The sequence below is a fragment of the Pogona vitticeps genome, chromosome 6, assembly GCF_051106095.1.
Source record: "Pogona vitticeps strain Pit_001003342236 chromosome 6, PviZW2.1, whole genome shotgun sequence".
Taxonomy (NCBI): domain Eukaryota; kingdom Metazoa; phylum Chordata; class Lepidosauria; order Squamata; family Agamidae; genus Pogona; species Pogona vitticeps.
In genome coordinates this window covers 117,722,067-117,731,612 of record NC_135788.1, presented here as the reverse complement: position 1 = coordinate 117,731,612, position 9,546 = coordinate 117,722,067, and positions in this window count along the sequence as shown.

The window sequence follows — 9,546 nt, the reverse complement described above, 5'->3', positions numbered from 1 at the left end:
GTATGTATGTATTTATTTAATATAAATCTTCTAACATCATGATTTGTACTGGATGTGTTCCCCTCTTTGTTTGTTTGTGTGTTTGCTTGCTTGCTTGTTAGCTAGATAGTTTATTAATTTTTTATTATTTTGTTTGTTTGTTTTTTAGTTTGTTTGTTTGAATGTTGTTCTGGGGCTGAAGGCACACTGGAAGGTCACATGCAACTTTGTGACACATGGAAAGAGTAGGAAATTTTTACACATCCAGAAGGATTGATTTCCTCATTTCTTAAATAATTAATAAACTATAAATCTTCTTACATCATGATTCATACTGGGTGTAGACTCTTCGAAGATTGGTGGCGTTCACAGTGAGGCCCCTACATCCACATGATCTGTGTCTGCAGGCAAGGGAAACCAGAGATACAGATCCCATGGATAAAGGGTTCCTACTCTCAGTTCTTAAAAAGGGATGTGGTGGCGCTGTGGGCTAAACCGCAGAAGCCTGTGCTGCAGCGTCAGAAGACCAGCAGTCGTAAGATCGAATCTACGTGACGGAGTGAGCTCCCGTCACTTATCCCAGCTCCTGCCAACCTAGCGGTTCGAAAGCATGCAAATGCAAGTAGATAAATAGGGACCACCTCGGTGGGAAGGTAATAGCGTTCTGTGTCTAAGTCGCACTGGCCATGTGACCACGGAAGATTTTCTTTGGACAAACGCTGGCTCTATGGCTTGGAAACGGGGATGAGCACCGCCCCCTAGAGTCAAACACGACTGGACAAAAAATTGTCAAGGGGAACCTTTACCTTTACCTTTACACTCTCAGTTCTTATTGGGGAACATTAAAAGGTTTGTGAGTCAAATTACAAATATTATTAGTAGAGATAATACAGGTAGGAAAACACAGTCAAGAATCTACATGAATTTAAGGTACTTCCCATTAACGTAGGTATTTAGGATTTTACTCCTTAGGCCAAACCTCTTCACCTGAGCCCTAACAGTGGTAAGCAGAAGGATCACAGCTTTGGTGAGTCCTCATGGATATACTTTATTTATAGAACATTGAGAATCCATATTGTGTCACTTTAAGAGCTCGCTCTTTGCCCCACTTCCCCTTTTTGTACAAGCTGTGCTTGAGACTGTTCCTCTGTGCCTCTTGCACAATAATACGTGGCCGTGTCGGCAGCCGTCACAGAGGTCAGCCGCAGGAAGTACTTGGTTTGCGAAGGGTCCACAGAGATGGTGATTCGGTTTTGGAAAGAAGGGGAATAGCGGGTGGAGCCACTCCACCACCCCATCCATTCCAGCCTCTTCCCAGGGGTTTGTCGTATCCAGCTCCAATAGTAGCTGCTTGTGACGGAGCCCCCAGTAACCGTACAGGTCAGCTCCAGGGTGTCTCCCGGTCTCACCGTTCCTGGTCCAGATTCCTTCAACTGGAGCTGGGAAGAAAGATCTAAGGAGGAAAGAGAAAAGGAATACAGAGTTACCTTAGGACACCCATCTAGGCGTTTGGTCTGCTGGCCTGAGAAATCAAAATTCTTCTCAGTTTATCCAATTGTATGAATTTAGAGCCATCCAGAAGGATGCCAGAAACCTAGAAATGTTCATCTCCTGGATTGGGACAGAGATCATGTTGGGCAAACTCACCAGGGAGTAGAGCCAGGAAGAAGATTGAAAAAAAGAGCAATAACATTTTGATCCTCAAGGAAACAGATAAGAATGGAAGCTAGAAATAAAGATTTATTTTCCCCCTCTGTGCCGCAGTGAAGCTGAGAGTCTCCCTGGTATAGTATATGAGTGGGAGGATGCTTGAGAATTTGCATAATGTCAGAGAATAATTTGGGAGCAGGATCTATGTAAATGTTGTGCCAGGAGGAGCATGATTCTGGACCACTCAAAGTCACCTGTGTCCATTCCATCCCTTCCGTTGCTGACTGATAGCAACTGATCAGCATGCAATAATATATTGATAGTGAAGCAATAAAAGGAGTGACAGGCTAAGATTTGGGAGATCAGGTCTCAAAGGCCTGTTTTGTCACATAAACTCACTTACAGGGCTAATGGTGAGTTATTCCTTAGATATTCCATGTAGCTTGAAAACCCCATGTGGGGTTGTCATGATGTGGAAGGAACTTGATGTCATTTTGGAACATAAACTACATATTCCAGTTTGCAACAGGAAAAAACAGTGTGGAAAAGCATGAGAGAAGAGGTAGAAAAGCAGCTTACATTGTACTTTTCTTTTAGCTCATCCTGTTTTTTTTTTTTGTTAAATAATTTTAATTTTTCTAGGGGCCAGGTGTCCCAAAAGCACGCACACACAGAGAGAAAGAGAGTTCATAAAGACCTTAAGGAGACTCTGATCTGTCCTAATCATTTTGTATAGATGTGTTTCTGTATCGTTTGGGTTCCTGCTGTGCTAGTTGATCACCTGTATGTCCATCAACGTGTTCAACCATAACTACTCACATCAAATGGAAATGGTCTTTTTTGAATATGAAGGGTTAAGTATATATAATACATGAAGATGGTCTTTACTTGCAGAGTGTACATCCAATACAATTATTTAACAACAACAACAAAAAACCAGTAAAAGGTTGAAGAAAAATAGACGAGAGTGTGGCCACCATCCAGTGTTCTTGGACGACTCACCTCCTCTGGATGTTCTCACTGCTTTCTGTGATGAACATGGCAGGAACAGTCAACAGTGAGTTTTGCATTACAAACAGGGTTGCATGAATTCGCCCTTGTTTCCATCTGAAATCTCAAGTGACCATTTTGTTCATGTTTTGCAAAAGCAGAAGGAAGTGGTCTCCCTCTTGGGACCTCCGTTTCCCTTGGAGATGTCATACATTCCCTTCTATAGCCTTCATTCTACCTGCCCAATGAGCCCCAAGGGGATTTGCTAGATTCCTCCATACACACTGGGAGAAAATACAGAGGCCAAAAGGGTTCCTGCTTTTAATTAACACTGAAATCCCCAGAAACAGGTCTACTATCATAATAAAGAGTGGGGTCATGTGGATAGTAAGCATGATGGATGCAACTAGGAAGGTGGAGGGAAGATATTTTGAGATGAAAGTCCCTGGAGCAAAGGACTGGTGGGTGGATGTTGCGTTATTGTCTATACAGGATGCCTAGATGACCCAGCATTTCTGGAATTACGTGTCCAGATTTGAAGGTGGCAGTCCTGTTCAATGTGTGAAGGGAGACGGTTTTGCTACAGTGAAAGAACTGCAAATATTCTATCCAGCTGGCTGTTGTCCAAAATGGCAGCTCCATGTTGATGTGCGCCTCGTTGGATTTTGAAGCTACACAATTGCATGATGAGGCTACCATATATCTGCCCACATTTGTATATATGAGCACGGTATTAGCGGGCGTTCATTTCCAAGAGATGTAGAAAGACGCTGTGAATGTGAAAAGACACTGAAGTAGCAAACACTATAAACTGTATGGTCCCTGTCTCCCTCCCGTGGCCATTTCTAGTAAATCTATTCTGTAAATACATATCCATAGTCTTCTCTTAGGCTTTCACGGCCGGGATCTGATGGTTCTTGTGGGTTTTTCGAGCTCTTTGATCATGTTCTGAAGGTTGTTCTTCCTGACGTTTTGCCAGTCTCTGTGGCTGGCATCTTCACATACATAGTTATTTCTGCATTTTTTTATTTAGTCTTTTCAGAGGAAAAGTGAATCCACAGATACGGATCCAATGAAAGTGCGGTGTGTGTGTTTTCCAAGTATAGTCATGTTTTGAAGGATATATGGGAATATTACAACCAACTGTTAAAAAAATCAGCTCTCCAGGGAGGCATTTAATAACTAAGACTGAGTTCCTGGAAGCGGTTTTGCTTTGTTCGCTTGCTTTCCAAAGTTTTCTGTCAGTTTTAAATATTTTTAGTTTCTCAAAATACTGTTAATTATTGTTCTCAGTTGAACTGATTTTTAATGTATAATTTATTGTGTTTTTTAATTAGTTGTTTTAACCTTGTGAACCGTCTTGCGTCCCCATTGGGAGAAGGGCAGCCTCCAGTTGAAAATAAACTCATCAACTCGTATACTCATAAATAAATAAGTAAATAAATAAGTAAATAAGTAAATAAGTAAGTAAGTAAGTAAATAAATAAATAAATAAATAAATAAATAAATAATGAAAGAAATAAAGAATGGAAAGAAAGAAGGAATAAATAGATTTATGGAAATGCAACAAGCTGATAAGAATGTAGGGTGCTGTTGGTGATAACCTTTAAAACCCTCAATGTGTTAGAGTCTCAGTATCTGGTGAAGTGGTTTTCCAACAAAACATACTGCTCAGTTTAGAATCATTCTCCTCCTCCTCCTCCTCTTAATGCACCATGCAACCTTCAAACAGACTTCGTTGTACAGTACTTTATATTGGACCTAATATACATAGCCAAACATTGATGTGATGTGGGAGGATGGAACCTCATGTGCTTGAGTGTATATTTCTGAATTCAGAAAGCATCCCCATCATTGAGCCAAAGGGACAAGCAGGATTTGGGCAGCTCTTTATGTTCTTATAGGCAGGGGGAAAGCATGTCGATTTTTACTGCATTGAGAGTGTCTGAGCATCTATGTCCTCCTGGCAAATCGAAGGGGAAGATATGGAGGCAGGGAGATATTTTACTTTCTTGGGCTCCATGATCACTGCAGATGATGACAGCAGCCATGAAATTAAAAGACACCTGCTTCTTGGGAGGAAAGCAATGACAAACCTTGACAGCATCTTAAAAAGCAGAGACATCACCTTGCTGACAAAGGTCCGCATAGTCAAAGCTATGGTTTTTCCAGCAGCGATGTATGGAAGTGAGAGCTGGACCATAAAGAAAGCTGACCACTGAAGAATGGATGCTTTTGAACTGTTGTACTGGAGGAGGTTCTTGAGAGTCCTTTGGACTGCAAGGAGATCAAATCTATCCATTCTAAAGGAAATCAACCCTGAATGCTCACTGGAAGGACAGATCCTGAAGCTGAGAAATCTCCCTGGAAAAGACGCTGATGTTAGGAAAGTGTGAAGGCAGGAGGACAAGGGGACGACAGAGAACGAGATGGCTGGACAGGGTCACCGAAGCGACAACAGGAATTTGACCCAACTCCTGGAGGCCGTGGAAGACAGGAGGGCCTGGCGTGCTCTGGTCCATGGGGTCGGACACAACTTAACAATTAAACAAGCAAGAGCATCTATGTTGTATGTCATTCTGGGGCTTGTACTGGATGTGTTCCCCCCTCAGAAGACTGGTGGTGTTAATGAAGTACAAATGGACTAAAACCCTGCCTTTACGAACTTTGATTGCATTCTTAAATGTGGAATAAAGGTTTCGAAAAGGACTTCTTGAGCTCAGCTTGTCTGTGGTTTTTGCCTGGATGCTCCACTGCTTAGCCTCGCTGTGTCTCTTGCACAGTAATATGTTGCCGTGTCTGCCGCTGTGAGGGAGCTCAGCTGAAGATACACTTCATTTTTGGCGATGTCTCTGGAGATGCTCATTCGGCTGATGAACCGGGGATTATACGCTGTGCCTCCTCCATCATCACTGTCCTGAATATCTCCCAACCATTCCAGCCCTTTCCCTGGAGGTTGTCGGATCCAATTCCAGTAATAATCGCCCACATCCACACCAGAGACAACGCACGTTAGTTTCAAGGATCCTCCAGGCTTCACCACTCCTGGGCCAGACTCAAGCAGCTGTAGACTGGCAAAGATACCTATAAAAAGGGTGAAGGTGAGATTCACAGTTTGAATTCATAGCTGTTCAGTTCATTTTTGTCTGCCTCCGTTTTTTTTATCGAATGCATAAATTCTTACCTGGTGAGATTCTGAGGAGGATCAATAGGGACAAAATGGACCTCATGTCTTTCTTGTTTGCTTTGTCTCATATAGAATGAACGGGACACAGCCAGGTGGATAGTGGCTACAGATGATGCTATTTCAACTGAGCCGGCACAAGAGATTTGCATAAAGGGCGGGCAATACAGATGTGGAAATAAATTAAAAGGAGCACCCCTGTTTTATACTGAGCAATGTGCATTCACCTAGCACATAGTTTCCAATGATGTTTGGGTGGGGGAAATGGAAACACACACAAAATCCTAAAATCAGGGAACCATTATATGGTGTGGGGGGGCTTTAGGGGAAGCAAATAGTATTGGGAAAGTTGAAGGGAATGAACACAAGTGGTGCAAATGAAATTTTGGGTATCAGGATGTGTGTTTTAACCCTGAAGGCTTTCTTCACAAGTTACTTCCCTTCGTGCTGTTGTGTTGTCTTATTTTGTTTTCCCTCTGCATCACTCTGTTTATCAGTACTGCCTAGAGATAGTGTGGCATGCATGACCATTATCCATTCCTACCGCTCCAATCGCGGAAGTAGCCTGGCAGGGGCTTCCCTGCCTTCCTGCACTGCTGACCACTCTGTAGATGAGCAGGGAGACTTGTCATCCCGCCGCCTCGCCAGATTGGTCAGCAATGCAGGGAGGTGTGGAAGGCCCAGCTGGTTTACTTCCACGATTGGCGCAGCTTGAATGACAATGGTTGTCTGCATCGCCAGCGGGAAGTGGACAGCCTGGTTCTGGGGGGGGAGGGTCCAATGGGACTGGACACCTGTGATGGCAACATCATATTTATTTCCCTGAGAAATGAATACTGTCGTGCCCCGCTTAATGATTGCCCCGCATTACGACAAATCCGCTTTACGACGATGTTTTGCGATCACAATTGTGATTGCAAAACAATGGTCTAAATGGGGGGATTTCGCTTAGCGATGATTGGTTCCCTGCTTCGGGAATTTGCCAATAATACTATTCAGCCACAGCTTACTAGGTGTTATTTTCTAATTTTTTTAAATGCTAAGAATGGAAGGCCAAGACCTTCTCACTCTATCCCCCCCAATGAAAAATGGGGACGTGGTGGCACTGTGGGTTAAACTGCAGAAGCCTCTGTGCTGCACGGTCAGAAGACCAGCAGTCGTAAAATCAAATCCACGAGATGGAGTGAGCTTCTGTCGCTTGTCCCAGCCCCTGCCAACCTAGCAGTTTGAAAGCATGCAAAAATGTGAGTAGATAAACAGGTACCACCATGGTGGGAAGGTAACAGTGTTCCGTGTCTAGTCACGCTGGCCACGTGACTATGGAAACTATCTTCAGACAAATGCTGGTTCTATGGCTTGGAAATGGGGATGAGCACCATGCCCTAGAGTGGGACATGACTAGACTAAATGTCAAGGGGAACCTTTACCTTTACCTTATAACAGAGAGGTCACTCTTCACATACAGATGGTCCATGTAAGCAATGCACATGGAAAGCAAGATTCTTATTCCCGTGGAGATCTTACATGGAAGACAGATGCAACACTCCTCATATGAACAAGTTAACAATGGATTAGGAAAGGGCTAAGCACGTCACTCTAAGCCTGTTGGAGAGAACCCAGGAAGTATCAACTAGGTAGGACTATTCTAAGAAAAGTTGAAAGAAGAGGGGAAAGTCAATGGTACTATTATCATTTAGGGTCCATTGATGTCTACTTAGAATCATATAATAATAGAATAATATTGTTGGAAGGGGTGTGTAAGGCCATCGAGTCCACCCCCCTGCTCAACGCAGGACTCCAAATCAACGAAGTTCTGACAGATAGCTGTCCAATTTTTTTTTTTCTTGAATGCCTCCAGGCTTGGAGTGCACACCACCTCCTGTGATCATGGGCCCTGTTGTCATACTGCTCTAACATTTAAGAAGTTTTTCCTGATATTCCACCTAAATCTGGCTTCCTGCAACTTGAGTGCATCATTACTTCTGTATGGGTCCTTTGTAGGTCTAGTTGTTTGCTGACTTTTGAGGTCCTGAATCTAACTCCCACCTGGAGAAATTGTGATCAGATGTGAAAACAGCAGCAGCCCTCCTTTGAGACCTAACCGTCTCCCTCTTGCTCTGCTTCCTTTGTTCTTTTCTCTTCCTCGGAAGACCTGATAAGTTGACTTGCCTTTTCCAACAATCAGCTTTTGGAATCATCTTCTCAGTGGCTGTGGCTTGTGTGTTGGCCAAAACCATCACTGTGGTGGTTGCCTTCATGGCTACAAAGCCTGGGTCCAGCATGAGGAGGTGGGTAGGGAAAACACTTGCCCGTTTCATTGTTCTTTCTTGCTCCCTCGTTCAAGGCAGTCTTTGTGTGGTTTGGCTTGCATCGTTTCCCCCATTTCCAGATATGGACCTGCAGTCACAGATCAGAGAAATCCCATTAAAATGTAATGAAGCTTCTGCCATCATGTTTTATCTTGTCCTTGGCTATATGGGGCTTCTGTCTGCTACCAGTTTCACTGTGGCTTTCTTAGCTAGGAAACTGCCAGATACGTTTAATGAAGCCAAGTTCATCACCTTCAGCATGTTGATCTTTTGCAGTGTGTGGGTCTCTTTTGTCCCAACCTACCTGAGCACCAAGGGGAAATACATGGTGGCTGTGGGGATCTTCTCCATCTTAGCCTCCAGTGCGGGGTTGCTGGTTTGCATCTTTGTCCCCAAATGTTACATTATTTTCTTGCAGCCTGAACCGAACAAAAAGGAGCAACTGACAAGAAAGAAACATTAAACAGTTTTGCTGTAATGTTTTATGTAGGAATAAATCTTATTGGATGCAAGGGAGTTCACTTCCCAGTAGACAACTCTATGACAACCTTTCACTGTGTCAGAATCTCTCCCCAGAATTATTCTTTGCAACTCTCCCAAGTCTGTTCAAATTAAGTGGCCACACAGGGAGAGGAGGAAATTGGCTAAACAGCCTTGTTTGCTGCTTGTTAGCATAGCTCTCCTGTAGCCCTGCAGGAGGCGCAGCTATTGAAGAGCTACTTAAATTGTAAATAACAGCAGAGTGGCAATTTCTGCCTCTCATCTCCTCCCTTCTCTCTTTTTCTTTGCTGTTTAGGTGCTCTAGCACAACAGTGCTGGCATCAAGCTCTTTAGAAAAAAATGAAAATAAAAAAGAAATGGACGGAAGGAAATGGCAGAGAGTGGAGGATGATAATAGTCAACATTTGTTCAAGTGATCCCATTGCATGAACTGATGTGAAGCCCTGTAGGAGGAGGGAAAAACTATGGATTGGGAGGGATTGAGTCACATCAGCTTTTCTGTCATGTGGTCTGTCATGTGGTCAATGGGAAAAAATGCATATCAGCCATTTTTCTTGCATTTCTTGCCAATATGATTGCACCAAAGACTCAAATTACAGGGGGGTGTCATACAGTGTTCTGGGGACATTGTTCAAACAAGTATCATATAGTTGGCCTTAACAGTCATCGTTTTATCTGCTTATTTGTGCTAGAATCTGCCACCAAGGACCTCTGAACAATTCTTAAGAACCACCATTAAGCTCTCTTTCCTCACCAAGGGCCTTTACAGACACCGATGGACCATCAAAATACTGAATCTTTTCTGTATGGTATAAATTTGTGTCTGTTGAAGTTACTCAACATGTAGTACAGTCTGTGGAACCTATGTCAAATAAAATATGTTCCCCTAAAATGTGCCAGAAGCCTCTTGCTTTTGCTGGAAATGACTTCTGA